The sequence below is a fragment of the Lithobates pipiens genome, unplaced genomic scaffold (genome assembly GCF_037356315.1).
Source record: "Lithobates pipiens isolate NorthernLeopardFrog02 unplaced genomic scaffold, aLitPip1_a1.2 Scaffold_16, whole genome shotgun sequence".
Lineage (NCBI taxonomy): Eukaryota > Metazoa > Chordata > Amphibia > Anura > Ranidae > Lithobates > Lithobates pipiens.
Genome location: NW_027507748.1, coordinates 104,865,416 through 104,884,280, shown reverse-complemented (window position 1 = coordinate 104,884,280; position 18,865 = coordinate 104,865,416). Strand labels below are relative to the sequence as shown.

The window sequence follows — 18,865 nt, the reverse complement described above, 5'->3', positions numbered from 1 at the left end:
CTACGGACGGGCCGCCACTGGTTATAGCTGTGGGGGATGAGCTGATGAAAGTGATAAATTTGTTGGAGGCAGGATAAGCTTCTCCTGAAGAGGTGAGTTTTCAAGGTTCGTATAAAGGCAGCCAGAGTAGGAGATAGCCTGACAGATTGAGGTATAGCATGCCAGAGGATGTGAGAGACTCTGGAGAAGGCCTGAAGAGGAGCATCGGAGTAGGAGACAAGGGAGTTTAAGAGCAGTCTTGAGAGGAGTGGAGAGGGCAGTTTGGGTGATATTTGAAGACCAGATTGGTGATGTACTGTAGTTGGGGCAGAGTTGTGAATGGCTTTGTATGCTCTTGTTAGTATTTTGAGATTGGTAGCAGACACTGAGCGGTTGGTGAGGTAGATCAATCTGGCAGCAACATTCATGATATGTTGCCCATAACAACAAACATTTTTGTGCCTGCAACAGGACACATTACCTGGTCTATATGCCGGATAAAAATAAGTGCAATACCTATTGGCAGCACTGTCTCTCCTAAAGACAATGCATTGGATTCGGGCTCTCTTCATCTGGCAGTCTCGCACTGAAGGGAGAGGTCTGCACACCTGGGTGCACTTCATCTTCTGTGTAGCAGACAAATGCCATCTCTAGATAGCTCTTTCAGCAGGCATAACACATCTGAGTTTCTACCCCAGGTACCCCCTGTTGAAGATCAGATATGTCTGGAGGACCTAATTACCTGGACATTTGTTCTCCTTCTGTGGCTGCCCTGAAGCCTTGAGTGAGAAGTCCCCCAGATACCTTTTATTTGCTCTGCCCTTAATCAGGGGAATGTGCTTAGCATTGCTTCCTGCTCCAAGGCTACGTATGCTTCATTGGACCATGGCAGGTCAGAAGATTCTTAGAACCATGGTCTGTACTCCAGATTAGGCAGCTCATGTAGAGTTCTTCTGCCACACCTCAGAGCCATTTAGAGGATTTCAGAAAAAAGGGACATTGGTAGCTGTAGAGATTAAAAACAGCCGGTGTCATGTCAAATAGTGTCCCCCGTCGGAGAGTGTCCGCTGTGTACTGCGCATGCACAGTACACAGGACAAGCAGATTCCGAAAATATCCGAAGCTGAACAGCGCCTGCGCAGTGAGTCCAGGTTCAAGCCCCACCATCCAAGTAGACATAGAGTTAGAATAAAAAGAGCCGAGCGAGGCTGTGCCTGAAGCGTGGCGAGCAAAGTGAGCCCGCGAGGGGCCCTCTAATATGTGCAGCCATATGTCCACTTGGATGGTAGGGCTTACACCTGGACTCACGGCGCAGGCGCCGTTCATCTTCTGAGATTTTCCAACTCTCCTTGTGCTCCGTACTGCGCAAGCCACAGCGGACACTATTCAATAGGCAGACATTTTTGGACAGAACACTGACCGAGTGCCAAGATTAAATCAAGAGCCTCTTGGCAGCTGGGCCATGCCTCCTGAAAATATGAAATAATTATGTTTGTGTAAAGCACACCTTTTAGATAAAATCTGCAATTTAATAATGTGGGAGAAAAAAACAACAACTCTGTGTTATGAATCTTGTTGATGCAAATTGTGATAAGGTTGCCCTAATATGTATTCCCTTGTTTTTAGCGGCAGCACATGGGATGTTATTGGTTTATAGCTGTGTGTATTTGACCAGTGACTTTCCGTGCAACGGTCCCCAATCAGCACTGCTAGAGTTGAATGAATAACCATCTTTGTCCCCTAATCCTTTGAATGAACTTGTGCCCCAGACTGGCGGAGGAAAACTGTAATATATTTGATGTCACTCTGCCGATGTGCCGAGGGAAATGGCGCTCCTCATATAGTGGGAATTACTACACTGCATTACCTAATACAAAAATAGCCTTGTAATAATAAACTATTGGCTTTTAAATAGCAAGTGCTTTGCAATACGATACTGGTAGTGAATGGTAATGGTATCAGAATATGTTGTGAGCGAAAAGGACAAGTTCGTTATAAAAATATAATTCAAAGATTTCTTTGGCGGAGCAAATTCTTTTCCATTATAACTTCACCGTTTCAAGTTGTAAAAATGTCACCATGAAAATGTAAAGGGACCCTCACTTTTTTTTTTTTTTTTTTTTTTACTGCACAGATACATACTGGACCTCATGATAAAATTACCTCGGGTTTTATCATTTTAATTTATTTTAATACCATATTTTGTATGGGGCTTAATGGGAACTTAGGGAAGGATAGAAATATAAAAATGGTCATTGATGATTTATTAGGGTACAGACTATTTAACTTCACTGTGATCATGGCTTCACAATTTAGTGGGTCACTGACCTAAAAAAAAAAGCATATAGGAGTTCAAGCTTTTTACCTTCCATAATTGTTCCAGGTCAGTTACTGACAACACAGTACATCTGCTGTACTGAATCCAAAGCAGTGTTGTCAGTCCTGCCTAAAGCCTGGTACAAAAGGGACGAATGTCGGCCGGTATTGGCTGGTTCAATAGAAACAGGCCGACATTTGGCCTGTGTGCATGGCAGTTGGTCCGACAGAAGCCAGCCGTTTTGGCCGTGTTCTGTCGAAGTCTCATGACCAAAAATGGTCTCCCAATGGCTCCCAATCAGCTCTCTCAGCCAATGTCTGAGAGCGCTGACCGGAGTGTACTGGCGGGGGGGGCCCTTGTCAGAACACAATAGCTCAGCAGGGGAGATCGCTGTAATAACATCGTATTGTTAGTACAGCAGTTCCAACCTGAGCTGACAGGTTTTTTTTTTTGTTCAATCCGCTTTGAAGGAAAAAAAATCTAGTGGCATGTACTAGACTTAAGAGATGTATGGGTTTTGCAGCATCTGTCCCTCGGTGCCTCTAACACTGAGAACTGAGTGATTGAACACAGATGATCGCTTGGTTCTCACTGCTCCCTCTCTACTCTGCACCCCCCCCCCCCCCCCCGCACTCACTGTGGAAATTAAAGATGAATTCCTCCATTAATCGTTAATTTGTTTGATCGATCAAAATTCTTTTGATCTGTACTGACCTCTCCACTGGCTTCCGGGTCTTCAGCGAGTTCCGCCGGAGATCCAATGATTGACGTCTATGTCACCGGACTTTTCCCCCCTTCCCTTCGATAGCAGACGGAGGCACTTGGGGAAGGGGGAGGAGTCTGGTGACGTCAAAGTTCTGATTGAACGCAGCGCATTAGGGGGAGGAGCTACACATGACGTCAACCGCTGCTACCCTACGGAACCAACATGATTGTCGGCTTTACATGCTGTGTTTTTATCATCTTTATGTGAGTAGTTTGTGTTTGAACACAAAAATTAAATCTTATACTTAAGCGGTGAGCACTTAGAACTTTTCTTTCTACCCATGACCTGGCGTCCTTGCTGAGATCTAAGGAGATGTGAGAGAAGTTTATGGTCCGTGTTAACCCTTTTGATACTCTCTTCCATTACCACCTGTTTGCACAGGGGTCCATGCCATAAGGTGAGAGTGATTAGTTAGATCGGAGGTGGAGGGATTGTCACGCCACTGTGGAAAAAAATAAATGACTTACGTCAGTGCTACAGTTTGAATTTAAAACGTATTTGTGTGAACTGTGAAGTTAAGTCATGGATTCTGGAAACGAACTAGTGTCGGGTGATTGTATATAGTGTATACCACATTTACCACTGACTAATGCAGAGTTGCAATGCAAGGAGATCAGATAAAAGTAGTTTGATCTGTATGTGCATTAGAATTAATCGAAATTAGTCGATTAATCGATTAAAAAAATCGATTAATCAAACACAAACATTTTACTCAGTAAGAGCCCTATTAATTTTTATTCCTTTTCTCATTTGTTTCTGGACACACCTACCCTAAATATAGGCATACCTGGGTCTGGCCCAAACATTGGCACACTGAATGTTTCTGAGGATCCACGATGGATGCCTGTGGATAGTATCTTTTCTGCCTAGTGTTATTTATTATTGTTACTGGACCACAGGACTGTCCTATTATGTATTTGTTTAATGTGTCGTTTGCAAATGTTCAAACAGTGTTTCTTATCTGCTATACTGAAATTGAATCTCTTTCTTTTGTACAGTTCTTTCTAAATAAAGAATGCACAAAAAAATATATAACCATGTCAGATTCTTGTGTCATTTACAAAAATACACAGACATTTCCAATACTGAAGTCATGCAGACATTTGAGTCACCCCATAGTGTTGACGTGTCCAAGTTAGGAGTCTTTCAACTGGTTGTGATTGGACGTGAGTCTATTTCCTGTAACTCATGAGAATTTAGCATTTTCTTAGAAGAGGTTTGGCCATGATAAGTTGTCTTTGCCTTATGTTTCTCATGTTCCTCATGGCATACTTGATAAAAGTTTAAAATAATTGCGGTACTTAAGGTTAGTTTAATTTTCAGCTAATGGCATAAATGTTTAGAGTGCTTTTCTGACAAGGAAATGGGCTTGAGAATTGCATCTGAATCAGGAAAATTAATAGTTTCCTACTGGACCAAGAAATTTTACATGCCGTCCACTCTTGATTAATATGTTTTTTTAACCTTTTGCGTCTAGTATTCTAGTGTGTCTGCAGTTATGTAGTGTTAGTTATACATTTTAATTTCTGTTTTATTTGCTTAGAGAACAGAAGTTTCTGAACACAGCCCTTCCTAAATGTTCCAGCAATTTTTTATGCTCACTTAATATTTCATACCTGAAATGATCTCAGTGTTGACTTTTTGGGTAAAATTAACACAGATCTGTAATCATGTAATTTCCAGTTTCTTCAGTAGTACTGTGTATATGTGTAAATTGGGGAGTTTTATACTGTAGATTCCTTCCTTTGTGTTTTTCTGCAATCAGTGTGACTGGCCGGACAGAAGTTTTTGTGTATCTTTACCAGTTTGATTAGCTAAAACCTGGAACACAGATCCTGGGAAAATTCTGAATTCGTGCATCATCTACAGACACACAAATGTCATCTACGCAGCTGCATAAATTGTTCGGCCAAAACTTGCATCCAAATGTTTATGTAAACATGCTTTTTCCGAGCAACTTAACTTTTATTGATCTAACAACAAAGCTGGCCATTTTTGCATCCAGTGTTCAAGACATGCATCAGATGTATTTGTTGTATGAGCTCTATAGATGTTCAGGATATTACCTGGAAAAAATAAGGCCCTCGTTGCCATTTAACAATGATGGTGTAAAGAAATTGAATGTTGTCTTTAAGAGATGTAAGTGGACCTAACTTGATAGGCAGCATCTCACATATAAAATAGAAATGGGGGAGGGTAACGTGGTAAACCACTTCATTCCCATTAATAATCTGAACAGGTAAATGTGTCAAAACACACACGTATGCCCCGTACACATGAGCGCATTTTCCGTCGGGGAAAAAAATGTTTTTTCCGACGTAATTCCACTCAAGCTTGGCTTGCATACACACGGTCACATGAAAGTTCTCTGAACTTTTGACCGTCAAGAACGCAGTGACGTACAACACTTCGACGAGCCGAGAAAATAAAGTTCAATGCTTGCAAGGATGCGTCTAATTGTTTCCGAGCATGCGTATGAATTTTGCACGTTGGAATTTGTACAGACAATTGGAACTTTTTCAGACCAAAAAATAGAGCACCTACTCTCAATCTTTTGCTGGCTGGAAATCTGCCAGCAAAAGTCTGATGGAGCATACACCCGGTCGCAATTTCTGACCAAAAGCTCACATCCTACTTTTGCTGGTAAAATTTCTGATTGTTTGTATGGGGCTTTAGAGAGTCAAAAGAAACAAAAACCCAGTCCAACATTCAAACACGGGGCATGCATTGAACATTTAAACAAGCCCTCTTTAGTTGCAGACATCGCTGTTGGAAGGCTGCTGGGATGGGGAGCAGGGGTAGCTGAGATGCTAAAAGTACATCACAGTACGTCACAGTACATAAGACCAACTGAAGCCTGTGTTGTACAAGGCTTTCAAGCAGGTCCATCAGAATTCTGCTCCGGCTTCATGCTTCTGTTCCTTGGAATTGATTCACTTTTGTCACTGATCTCTTCTATTTCCAGAAAGTGTATTTTCTCATGTTTCAGCAACACATTGTTTCACTTAACAGTATTGGAATTAAATGGAAATAATAAATTGAATAATAGATCTCAGCAACCTTTGCCAAAGTTACTTTCACATCCATTCACAGCAAGTGTCTCATGAGTAAGTCTTCTTTCCCCATAGATTTACTCATCCAGCTTTCAGATAATTCCACCGTCAGTGTGGAGTTTACATTCTCGCAATCTATTTCATCAGTTTTGGGAGCAGAAGGAGTGTAGTATTCACTCTTTGTCTGGTTTCAGGGTCCCCTTAGGGGAGGACAAACAAAACATTTGTTATTGGGATCCTGATGTTTGACCACATGTATGTTCGATATGGTTTAGGTATTATTTATTTATTATTGATACTTATATAGCGCCATCCATTTACGCACCACTTTTAATTATATATTGTACATCCAAATCAGTCCCTGCCCTCAAAGATCTTACAGTTCAAGGTCCCTAACTCACATTCTTACATATACTAGGGCCAATTTAGACAGGAGCCAATTAACCTACCAGCAGGTCTTTGGATTGCAGGAGGAAACTGAAGTACCCAGAGGAAACCCATGCAGGCACAGGGAGAACATGCTAACTCCAGGCAGGTAGCGCCATGGATGGGAATTCGAACCAAGGAACCCTAGTGCTGCTAGGCAGATGTGCTAACCACTTAGCCCCTGTGATATTGTGCCTTAACAGCAACAAAGTTGATACAGCTACATATTGATGTATGTTGTATACGCCAGTTTTAGTCCATAGAGTTCAGTATTGAGTTGACCCACCCTTTGCAGCTATAACAGTTTCAACTCTTCTGTGAAGGCTGTCCACAAGGCTTAGGAGTGTGTCTATGGGAATGTTTGACTGTTGTTCCAGAAGCGCATTTGTGAGGTTAGGCACGGATGTGGACGAAAAGGCCTGGCTCACAGTCTCCTCTCAAATTGATCCCAAAGGTGTTTTATCTGGTTGAGGTCAGGGGCAGGCCAGTCAAGTTCATCCACCCCAAAATCGCTCATCCATGTCTTTATGGACCTTGCTTTGTGCAGTGGTCCAACTGATTTGGTGAAGGGGGGATTATGGTGTGGGGTTGTTTTTCAGGGGTTGGGCATGGCCCTTTAGTTCCAGTGAAGAGAACTCTTAGGCCCCTTTCACACATGCGGATGATATGTCCGTATTTCATCCATCCGTTTGCGGATGAAATACGGGCATACATTCATCCCTATGGGATAGCGGGTGTCTGCGGATGAACATCCGCAGACACCCGATTTCCTCCGCAACAGTCCGATTCTGCAGACGGAGGAAAATCCTATTTTTCTATCCGTCTGCAGAGCGGATCGGATGAACACGGACACACGGTCCGCGCTCATCCGATCCCCATAGAGGAGAGCGGAGAGCTGACAGGGTGGTCCCTGCACAGTGTGCGGAGACCGCCCTGTCCGCAGCCGGCTCTGCGGGGACAACGGAGCGATCCCCGCTGAGCAAGCGGATCATCACGGGGCGGATCATTACTGATCATTACTGATCCGCCCCGTGTGAAAGAGGACTTAAGACGTTAGCATACCAGTGAGAAAGTGTATATGCAGGGCTACTTTGTCAGGTAATAATTGTTAAATAACGGACTGTTGATGTGTATGACTCATTTATAACTTGTGTGTATATAGGGTAATGCATGCTTTCAGTTATATGTATCTTGCAATGGAATCAGTTTGAGCTGCTTCTGAAATCATTCCATGATTCTTCAAAAGTGCTTTTGACCTGTTTCTAAGCTGTATCAAGCTACTTTTACATTGTCTTTGTCTAATATAGGAAGAAAAGCAGTTCTGATGTATTCAATTTCAAATGTATAAAGGTCTTTTACCTTGATCACAGAAAACATATGGCAAGTTCCTTCATCTTATGCAATTCTGTAGGCATGTGTGCAAAAAATGCACAAATGTACAGTGCAAACAAACCGATTATACTATATTCAAATTGCCTTCCTAGCGTCCTTGAACCCTTAGTTTGTCTTAAGTGGATTTTGTCTTTTTAGAACATATAAGCACACTCCCATGGTTTCCCAATACAGTAGCTCTCATTGGGTCACTGGGATACTGGGATGTGCTCAAGAGACGTACCTAGAACCTTTAGGGTCTCGGTGCAAGAAACCATGAAGGGCCCCCCTGAACATTGGGGCCCTTTCCATCGGCCCCGGGGTCCTTCCCTCTGAGCATGGGGCCCTTCCCACTGATTCTGGGGCCCTTTTCTCCCATCACGAGGCCCTTTATAAGCCCTGGTGCACACTGTGACACAAAGTCGCATTAAAAGTCAAAACACATTAATTTTAATGGGTGCCATCTAAATCAATCAAGCCACAGCAAAAAAAAAGGAAAAAAAATGTTCCTGCACTACATTTCTGCAACTTTGATGTAATTTGAGTGCTATAGACTGCAATGTTAAATCACAAAAGTCACAAGAAAATCGCAAAGAAAATGCAAGGAAATTGCAAACAAGTTGCACGAGTTGGGGTTGCAGCAGTGTGTGCTGAGCCTTGGCCCCTTTCACACATACACACCGTTCGCCCATTTTTCATCCATCCATTGATGGATGAAAAATAAACAGTGCATTCCTATGGAAAAGACGGATGACAACAGATGATCATCCATTTGCATCCGCTTCGTCAACATCCGTGTTTTTTTTTTTTTTTTAATGGATGAAAGCCATATTTATCATCTGTCAAAAAATGGATGTAATCCAAATGGTCAGTTTTTCATCCTATTTTTGCATTGGTAATGTATGTAAAAAAACTGCTGAAAAACTGACGGGCATGGATGAAAAATGGAGGAAAAACTGATGAATACTTCATCCATTTTGACGTGACTGAAGTGATGAAATTAATAATCTGCAGGTGTGAAAGGGGCATTATGGACCGCCACAGGCCCTCCCACAGTAGTGGAATGCCAGGGCCGGGTTGCAAGTGTGACCCCAGTAGTACCGCAACTGACATGCTCTTTAATACTAAACCAGAAAGAACTTGAAAAAATTTTGGGGTTCCTGGAGTGGGAAATGCACTTTCAGAAAGTGAAATCTGATTGGTGGATAGGCATCAATTTTATTATCACTTTTGGCCTTTGCGTTAGATAGTTAGTGTTTCAGCAAGGAGGGCAGTCAGTCTGAACTTTGAAAGTTGGAAGTTCTATTCTATTGTTGTCTATAGAAAGGTCTTCTAGCAATGAGGTCCTATCATCATAAATATGCAATATATCAATCATGAGAACCCAGGCAGTGCGTTTTTCATATACTGCAAAATATCACTAAGCTTTTCATTTTAGCATCTCTGAATAGGTCAGCATTTTTACAATGTGCATGTAAAGGAAAACATTTTTCTCACTGCTCGTTGAATTTTCCATGTTTGTCTAATTATAAGTAATGGAATAAGTGGTTTTACACCAGAATAAACCACAAGTTACATATGCTGTGACAGTAAGGCCTGTTATGTTAAAGCTCACCAGGGCTCAGCTCTGATTGCTGTATGACATCACTAAGCAAATGTCTAGTGACATCACTTGGCAAGCGCACTGTCCTGGGGTCACTTTGTGAGGTCACAGTCCTGCAGGATTTTCTCTCAATTTGACTATCCGCTGTGCCAAACTCTTACTCACATCCTTAGATACAATATTTATATAGCACTGGAAATGATAATATTTCACGTTTATAGTTTCTGAGGTTATAACTCTGTTATATATTGCTCTGCATGATAGTCAGATTTATATTTGTGTGTGCTTTCATGATTCTTTAAGGAAAATGTTTCTGTTGTAAATACCTCTAATTAATTATGTCTTTTAAGGCCGATCTTGGTGACGTCTACAGAGAGCGGACTTAAGACCGCTCTCTACTGAAAATGGGTTACAGGAGTGCAAAACGAATTGCACTCCTGTGACCCATAGGTGAAGCCAAATGAGCTCAGGCTGGACTTCTCCTTTAATGAAAAATCTTCCAGATGGGAACATAGCAATATAAAACTAACAATGGTTCTTATACACAAACGGATTTTCCGTCGGAAAATACTTGGATGGTTTTACCGACGGAATTCCGCTCAAGCTTGGCTTGCACACACACGGTCACATAAAAGTTCTCTGAACTTTCGACCGTCAAGAATGCGGTGATGTACAACACTACGAGGAGCTGAGAAAATGAAGTTCAATGCTTCAGAGCATGCGTCGAATTGTTTCCGAGCATGCGTAGGAATTTTGCATATCAGAAATGCTACAGACAGTCAGAATTTCCGATCGGAACTTTTTCCAACCGAAAAAATTGAGAACCTGCTCTCAATCTTTTGAGCCAACCAAAAGCTCACATCGGATTTTTCTGGCAGAATTTCCAATCGTGTGTACGGGGCATAACTCTTCCAAAAAGAAAACGTTTTGATTGGGATTCAGCTTTAACGAGAACCTGTACTATGAAAAGTGGGGAAAAACAAATAGAGGACAAATGACTAGTCACCAGTATTGCTGTAGGTATCTGCAGCTGACCTTTTTCTGCACTGTGTCTCTAATGTCAGAGTGGTCACCCTGATGACTGGTGAGGTAATAGCCAAGAAGCATAGATCCACCGAATAAATGAAGCAGAAGCAGGGAGATCCTTGCACTGTAGAACCTCAGGTACAGTTTCCTCTCCAGCAAGGAGAACAATGGGCAACACAGTAACGATATCTCAGGAGACTATCAGTTGGAGGCAACGGTACCTTTATATATTCACACACTGCTATTGGCTTATAGAGAAAAAAAAACAGTCACAGCGAAGTGCACTGCTATTTTTACAGAAAAACTTTCAAGACAAAGTGTTAACTTTTCATAGAACTGCTTAGACACGATTAACATTTCTAAAGGTCCCCTATAACATAATAAAATTTGACTTTTTGAGTTTAGGACCATTTTAATTGCCAGTTAATATATCTTATCACAGTGTGGTTAGTAGCTTATGTCTCAGAGTTAAAAAGCATGGTAGTGACAGAGTAATCAATTCGATAAATCCTCCTCTAATACAATTCATACTTCTGTGCAGAAAGGCTATCGGTTTAGTCCACCTAACGGAACAATACAAGTCAAGTGTTGCATTACATATAATTAGTTTAGCAGACATGGAGACTTGCCATATCTACAGCATTTCCTTCTAGTTAACAATAAATTCCAGATGGGAAAGTTTGGGTGTGAGAACGCACATCCACTGATGCATAGATAATGTTCTACAAGCTCTGTACAGCATCAACATCTCCTGTTCCACAGTAGCAGTTATCATGCTGCGTGGCCCTCTGGCTACTTTTAAAGCAGCTAGAACTTAGGGGGTTTCATTGTGCTTCATGTGTGTCTACACATATCAGCAAACTTCAGGTGTGATGTGGCAAGTGGTCTCCTGTAATTATTTGCACACATAACTTCTGGATGGCTTGGGTGTCACATAAAAACCTGACCATCACGTCATTTGAGTTCTGTAGAAAATAACAATTGCAAAATCTGCTTGATGGAAGTGAATCCATGCTATGCCCATGCAGAGCAAATCAACATACCCACCCTGTTAGACTGCAGGGCCAGCGATGTGCATGAGACACGAGGCTCAACCTGGTCTCTCCATCCTGATTGGCTGAGGTGCAGCAGCAACCATTGGCTCTCGCTGTTGTCAATCACAGCCAGTGGGGTAGGAGCAGGGGGCCCAGACAGGCAGCTCGGGAGTGAGAAGACACGAGTGCCCCCACAGCAAGTGGCTGTCACCCGGTAAGGGGAAGGGGTCCAGAGTGCCAGCGGGGGACCCGAGAAGAGGAGGATCGGGGCTGCTCTGTGCAAAGCCATTGCACACAGTAGGTAAGTATGTTTATTTTTTTAATAAAATGTTTTCCTTTACAATCACTTTCACCCTCTTCTCTTGTATTGTAACTATACTGTCTCCCTTTATATTGTAAAGTGCTGCAGAAACAGTTAGCGCTATATAAATCCTGTATAGTAATAATGTTTAGTCTAATGCTGCCCACCCCAACAGCATATACTTACCTTATTACCTCCCTCCCTTTCACTTCTCATCTTTTGCTTTCTTTTGCTTCTCATCAAGTGAGAAAATGAGCCCTTTAAAATAATTACAGTTGTAGCCTTGCATTGGACATGATGATGCCAAGGGACAGTCCTCCATTGGAGCATGGGGATCAGGTACTGTAAGTGAAAGTACTTTTTCTGGTCCCCTAGACATAAATGAGCATTTACCTTTGAAGCCCAGGAGCAGCCCCACTGTATAGAAGAATTTTTGTTTCCCTGTGCTGCCCCAACAGGCATAGAATTTATATAGCTTGCTTTCCTAACCATTTCTATGGACATTTTATATTTAGTTCACATGCTGTCATCTAGTGACCTTTTGTGGTAATGCACTTGTTTTCTTATGTTTCTTGTTCCCTTATGTTATGACACACTTCCTTTGTATGTAATGCTTCACCCTTCTTCTTGTGATTGTTCGTCCTGTGTCATGAATGCAGCTACAAGCCACATGTAGAAGGGCACATGTATTATGCATTGTAAGCTACAGACAATATCGTCTTTTGACCGCATAAATACTACAATCTATTCATCTGTTTGTATCCTGTCATCTGCTGTAACCTGCTGTTCAGAATAAAAGCACCTTTGAGGATGGAATCTGTATTTGGTGAGTTCAAGCTATCTGATGATGATTGTCCTCAGTGTTTATATCTTATACAGGCCAGGCATAGAGGTCTCACGAGGGATAAATCCCTTCACAACAATCTTGTAGATAAACTTTAAAGAGAACTCTGTGCTTCTCAACCCCCCCCCCCCCCCCCCCCCACACACACACACACACAGACACACACACACACAGACACACACACACACACACACACACACACACACACACACAATAAAAGCCCTCAGAGGGCAAAGAACGAATCGCTAGTATTATCTGCGGGATGCCTGTAGCTGATCTTTTCTCATTACTGACTTATGCCTTGTTCTGAACTGTGCTTTAACATAAACTTACTTGAAATAATATATCTCATGCTAGGTCTACATTAACCACTTGCCGCCCACCCACCGTCAAATGACAGAGGAGTGGTGCGGCTCTCGTTCTAGAAAGGACGTCATATGACATCGCCCTAGAAAGGCCGCTCTTGTGCACCCATGGCATGTTCCTAGGACACAGTGTTACCCTGATCTCTGTAAATAGTCGATGACACTGTTCTTTAACCGTGTAATGGGCTGTGTTCAGGCCCGTCGCAACAGGACAGGCAAAACAAGCAATTGCTTGGGGCCCCAGCCTAGGGTGCCTGCCTGTCACTGTCCCGGATTGCCCGCACGGTGCACCCGCCCTGGGTCGATCAAATGCATTGTCTCTGACTGTCTGTTACTGTCTCAGACCGTGGACCCCTAGCTGGCACTGGCAGAGACCCTTCACCACCGCACTGCCGCTGGCTCAGTGCCCAAACTGCTTGCTACCTGCCGCCCGCTTGGCGTGTTGCAACCAGTGACATCACAAGCAGGAGAGAGGCAGAGACCTATCACACCGGAGGAGATCTAGCTCCACCCACCTCCTCCCTCCCTGTATGTTCTCATCCTTGAGTCCAGCCAGGCAGAGGTATGCTGCTGCAGAAGAAACAAGAGACAGACAGATTGCAGTGTTAGCGTAGAAAGGCAAGTAAAATGCTCACCAACATCATCATAAGGGTGGGCAGGAGAGGACACTGAGAGATGAGATTACACCCTAGATGGAAGGAGGACACATCCTTAGATAGCAGGGCAGGGTTCATGCTGGAACTTGAAATCCTTCACTTTTGGGGGATGATCATGTGACCCCCCCAAAAGTGAAGAACTACAGGTCCCATCATGAACCCCTCAGAGCTGAAGATGTTTCCTGCATCACTGCATACATGATGACTCCTCACACCCAGCCCTTCTGTCCAGCTGCTCACTGTCTCTTCTCTCCCTCTACTTGTTTACCTCTCACTACACCCGCAGCAGCCCCCCCCCCCACTGTCCCCTTGTCCATTCCACTGTCCCCTTGTCCATTCCACTGTCCCCTTGTCCATTCCACTGTCCCCTTGTCCATTCCACTGTCCCCTTGTCCATTCCACTGTCCCCTTGTCCATTCCACTGTCCCCTTGTCCATTCCACTGTCCTCTTGTCCATTCCACTGTCCTCTTGTCCATTCCACTGTCCTCTTGTCCATTCCACTGTCCCCCTGTCCATCCCACTGTCCCCATTTCCATCCCACGATCCCCCTGTCCACCCCACGGTCCCCCTGTCTATCCCCCCTGTCCATCCCCCCTGTCCATCCCATGGTAAATGCGGAATTGCCATTAGTCAGCTCTCCTAGTCTCACACTGACAGAGTGTGTGGCGAGGAGTGCCGATCAGTGGTATCTCCTTGCAGGGGAGACTACGGCAGGTGATCAGTGCCCTGATTACAGGAAAGCCCCAGCAGTGTTCATTAGTACCACCAATCAGTGCCCATTAGTAGTGCCCATCAGTGCTGCTCATAAATGCCCCTTACTGTCACCCATCAGCGGTGCCCATCAGTGCTGCCTATCTGTGTTGCCTAGCAGTGCCCACCAGTGCTACCTATAGTGTGGAATATTGGTGCCCCCTCATCAGTCCCAACAAATCAGTGCCCATAAGTGCCGCTTCATAAGCGCACATCAGTGAAGGAGAAAAATTACTTATTTACAAAATTTACTGACAGAAACTAAGAAAAACTATTTTTTTTTCAAAATTTTCAGTCTTTTTTTCTTCTTCATTTTTTTGTAAAAAAAAATAAAAATAAAAACCAACAGTGATTAAATACCACCAAAAGAAAACCGTATTTGTGTGAAGAAAATTATTAAAAATTCATTTGGTTACAGTGTTGCATGACCGCGCAATTGTCATTCAAAGTGTGACAATGCTGAAAGCTGAAAAACGCCTGGGCAGGAAGGGGGTGAAGGTGCCCGGTATTGAAGTAGTTAAAATATATCTAGACCCAGAAACAAAAATAGTAAACTTAAATGTGGTGGCTGCATTCATTTTCTTTTTTTCCTTTAATTTTTGCCTGGTGATGAGGTCTGTTATTTTTCTACTACCTTTAACAGACTAAAGTTGTCCAGCAAAAGTGGCAGCTAGAGACAACAGCACTTACAATGATCAGCTTGTATTAATTAAAGTAGAACTCTAAAATGATCATACTGCGAGCAGACAGGTTCTTTATTGCCAAAGAGACATGTAATAAATACATCTACCTGACTGCTAACAGTCTTCCTTAAATTTGTCACTGAGCTGTGCATGCACAGCTCAGTTTACATTCTGACACAGGCATGCAAAGGAGAGACTTCATCCTACACCTGAAAATCAAGAAGTACCCGGAAGAGTCTAGGGAGAAGATGCTGACAAGACCTTGCAGGTCTTGGACCGTTGAAGCAGAGGTGATGGTTGCTTACTTTAGTTCTGCTGTAAAGTGGAACTAAACACAATGATTTAACCATTTTGAAAAACAGTTACATTCCCAGCATGCCGGGATTGCTAACTGTCACATTTAATGTATCCTCAACCAAATTGTCAAACTATCAAATGTCTGGTGTCATAGCTGATCACATGTGCAGCATCATGGTTGTTACAGATCAAAGGCTATAATTGCAGCTTCCTTGGCTGAAAAAGAAAGGGAGGGTTTGGTTCTGTTTTAAAGCAGAGTCCCCCCCCCACCCAGCAAAAAAAATTAAGTCAGCAGCTACGCGTACTGTAGCTGCTGACTTTTAATCTTAGGACACTTACCCCAGCCAAATGTTTCCATCAGCTCCCATTGACTGTGAGGTAAACAGGCAGTGAAGTATTGCGGCTTCACAGCCAGTTCCCTAATGCGCATGCACGAAGCATGTTGCCCTTTCTGAATGCCCCAGCTGTGGGGGAAGGAGAAGGGGTGCCGAACTTTCAAGTGATCTTGCCACGGCAAGATCTCTCGGAAGTGGGGACGGGTACCTGTCAAAAACAGGTACCCTCTCCTCTCTGAAAGGTGTTAAATGTGGCACCGGAGGGGGGGAGGAGGCAGATAAGCGGAACTTCCACTTTTGGATGGAACTCCGCATGGAGTTGAAATCTTTATCCCAAAAGGAAAAAACTGTTTCTGTAACTGCTTAAAAAGTGTTAGCTATTGTTATGTTTTACTTTTTTTATGTATATAAAGACGACATTCTAGTTGTAGTGTACGCTCCTTGAGGGTTAGTGAAGTATGTGAATGTAATATATATATATATATATATATATATATATATATATATATATATATATATATATATATATATATATTTTTATCCTCACCTGGTGATCAGCCCAGTAACTTACTTCGGTATAGGGCTGGCTACGCTTACTCTTTTACTGTATTTATGGAGGAGTATCACAGCCAACTTTGGACAGCATTGTCACCCAATGGAGAGGGTAGTGCACGATTATTATTGCAGTTGTTTATATAGCTCCATCAATTTATGCAGCACTTTACACACACACACACACACACACATTATAATATATATATATTACCATGGTAATAATATATATATATATATATATATATATATATATATATATATATATATATATATATATATATATATATATATATATATATATATATATATATATAATATATTATAATGTGTGTGTGGGTGTGTGTAAAGTGCTGCATAAATTGATGGAGCTATATAAACAACTGCAATAATAATCGTGCACTACCCTCTCCATTGGGTGACAATGCTGTCCAAAGTTGGCTGTGATACTCCTCCATAAATACAGTAAAAGAGTAAGCGTAGCTAGCCCTATACCGAAGTAAGTTGGGCTGATCACCAGGTGAAGATAAAAAAAAAGTCCAATAGAAGAAAACGAATGCAGCCACCACATCTAGAAATTTGTCAGTTACAACATGTTGAATTTTTTAAAGCAAATCTATATGCAATGAAAAACTCCAAAAAGTACCCAGCAATTTTATGCATTATAATCTAGCCAACTTTATTATTAATAAAAAGTTGCTACATCTATCATATTGCCCAGTTTCTCTTGTACCTTTTCTAAAAACGTCAATAAAAACTATTGGAGAGTAAAGCATTGCTGACAAGTATTAAGGGAAGTGTCGGAGCTGTGTCTGCTCAGAATAGCCAGCTTTTTCTGTGCACGGTGTCATTCTTGTGCCTTCATCAATACTGCAAAGATTGTGGATTCACCTTCCAGATTACGTTCTTTGTAAACTAATCTGGAATCTCGCTTTTGTCAGACTTGCACTAGCCATCCACTAGCCCCCAGAGCCAGCTCATATGGCACCTGGTTGTGGAGAATAGGGATGAGCTCAGGCGTGTTCGCAAGCTACACGTGCAGAGCCCGCCAGGAAGTTGGCGCAGAGCTGCGCTAATCACAGGCAGTGAGACATTGCCCGATCTCTGCAGCCGCGCATCAGGGCAATGTCTCAATGCCTGTGATTAGCGCTGCGCCGACTTCCTGGCACGCTCTGCATGTGGAGCATGCGAACACGCCTGAGCTCATCCCTAGTAGTGAATTACGAGGGCAGTAGGCAGTTTACACAGCACTGTGCAATAGTGGCACACATAACAGGCCAATATAAACTTGTCAGCTACTGATGAGTTCTTACTTTCACTGATTGAAACACTTTAAAGAGGGCCGGGTGTGTAATTACTGTGATCTGTTTTTCATTTATCGCGTCTCGATGGCTTTTTGATTATTCAGCACTATTCCCCTGTGTACTTGCTTTATGAGGTCCAGCCTCTGGACTACCTGTCCCAGCAATAGCTTACCATTACACATTCCAGTCCTGTGAGGGGAAATTAGGATCCTTGCGCTAATTATGTTTGTGCAGTCATGCAGGCTAAGTTAGGGGTCACTGGCCATTTTTCTGCTTTCTGCTGATTTGCATTTTTTGTTTTCGCAGGGTTGAAAAATCATATTGGAGGAGAACTTGGCAGCAAATTTGTGGCTCTTGCTCCAAACTCTTTACATTGTATTTAGGAAACTGCCTGAGCCAAATAATCACTTTGTCTTATTCAAGTTAATAACCTTGTTACGATTAGACACAGTGCTCACTGTAGTTCATTGCCAGCACCATAGACCGCTGCAACAAAATGTAACGTCTTGTAGAATAAAACTTTAATAAGCTCTATATAACTAGAAATCCTGAACTTTTTGACCTGTATCGCATCTATTGGCAATATTATTCTGAGCTTTAGCTGATTAAATATTCATTCCAACTTTATGGAGCTGGATAGCTTTAAGTAAACCTTCCATAATCCTTGGTTTAATTCTGAGCATGTGAGAGAATGCGCGTACTGAGTTTACTGTCACTGAAAACTGAACATCAGCTACATGGATGCCTACATGGATGGTTAGAGATGTTGTAGAGCTATCAGGAAAAGCCCAAGGAGCTCTTGTATTAAAATATTGGCTTCAGTTCTTAATTCGCACTTGGCCAAGTTCCTTTCCAAGGCTATTTATTGATCTTTATGGTCGAGAGCTTCACTAAAAAGTTAGAATTCAGGGTGCGGTGGTCCAAGGTGGTCTGAGGGGTTCAACCGCAAAAAGGTTGGTTGCAGACCCTTGGGGCGCCTCGGAATGTTCACTGGAAAAAAGAGGGATGCAGGAGAGCCCTTATAGTGTAGCGAATGACTTGTATATAACGATTATCTCAAAATCGTTTCTTCATAAAATAAAAAAGGAAATAACTTGCATTTGCGACGACCTCGTAGGGTAAATATAGGCAACCTTGTGTGAGCACAGGTTGAGAATAATCTGTCTCCACGCAGGATAAGGAAGTTTGCTCTCTATGCCACT

At 42.6% G+C, this 18,865-nt stretch overlaps 2 protein-coding genes across 3 annotated transcripts in view; one reads left to right on the top strand and one right to left on the bottom strand.

Annotated features, from left to right (window-relative positions):
- CMSS1 (cms1 ribosomal small subunit homolog) overlaps positions 1–18,865 on the top strand; it is a 483,211-nt gene that overhangs the window by 173,351 nt on the left and 290,995 nt on the right. The window lies entirely within an intron of this gene.
- Positions 1–18,865, bottom strand: part of FILIP1L (filamin A interacting protein 1 like) — a 407,450-nt gene that overhangs the window by 159,159 nt on the left and 229,426 nt on the right. The window lies entirely within an intron of this gene.